The sequence below is a fragment of the Bison bison genome, unplaced genomic scaffold (genome assembly GCF_000754665.1).
Source record: "Bison bison bison isolate TAMUID 2011002044 unplaced genomic scaffold, Bison_UMD1.0 scf7180017854542, whole genome shotgun sequence".
NCBI classification, from domain to species: domain Eukaryota; kingdom Metazoa; phylum Chordata; class Mammalia; order Artiodactyla; family Bovidae; genus Bison; species Bison bison.
In genome coordinates this window covers 15,857-16,711 of record NW_011485115.1, presented here as the reverse complement: position 1 = coordinate 16,711, position 855 = coordinate 15,857, and the positions used below count along the sequence as shown (strand labels likewise).

General features: G+C 67.5%; 1 pseudogene across 1 annotated transcript; it reads right to left on the bottom strand.

The window, feature by feature from the left end:
- Positions 1-26: 26 nt before the first annotated feature.
- LOC105000931 lies at positions 27-482 on the bottom strand (annotated as a pseudogene). The gene has a single exon (XR_826801.1). The product of XR_826801.1 is annotated as a fibroblast growth factor 16 pseudogene (transcript).
- Positions 483-855: the final 373 nt, after the last annotated feature.

Genomic DNA, 855 nt, shown 5'->3' with positions numbered 1-855 from the left:
GGGGCCCCCCGACGCCGAACCCCGGCTCAAGCCCGCACCCTCACATCCCGCCTGCCCGCGTCTTCAGCGGCCTCCCGCCTCGACGAGCCCAGACAGCGCCGGGCGGGGCGGGAGAGGCTGGTCCTCCGGCCCCAAGCCGCAGCCTCGAGCCGTCGGCTCCCCAGGGCGCCGTCCGCTAGCCTCCCATCCCTCCCGGCCGCGTCCTCACCGAAGCGGCTGTGGTCGTGGCGGGTGCCGTGCACCGTGCCGTTGGGGAAGATCTCCAAGTGGAAGCCGGTGCGGCAGTACAGCTGGCGGCGTCGCAGGATCCCCTTCAGGTGGGCGAAGTCGGTGGGCGAGCCGCGCTGCAGCTTCCCCTCAATCTGGCCCAGACGCTCGTTCAGGAAACCCGGGGAATCAGCTAGAGGCACGTTTCCCAGAGACGAGGAGAAGCCGTGCAGATCCCAGTCCAAGGAGGCGAAGACCCCCCCCACCTCCGCCATGGCGGGGCGCGCGGGGCCGAGCCGGGCCGCGGGGCGCGAACTGCCTCTCCCAGCCGCGGGCGCGGGCTACTCGGCGGCGCTCGCTCGCTCGCTCGTTCGCTCCGAGCTCTACGGAGCTGGAGTCGACGTCTGTTCGCGTCCAAGGAACTTCTCAGCCGCGGGGAGCGTGGGGCAGCGCGCTCCTGACCTTGCACTCAGTCAAAGTGCCGCTTCCCCTCCGCATCCATCTCCCCAGGCCTCTCATAGCTGGCTTCGTCGAGCTATCAGATGCAAACGGGACTTTATATACATACCCACTCCCCTTACATTGACATATTGGATATTTAAATACAAGCCACACCTCAATGGCATCCCCTCGGAGATTGGTGTGTGT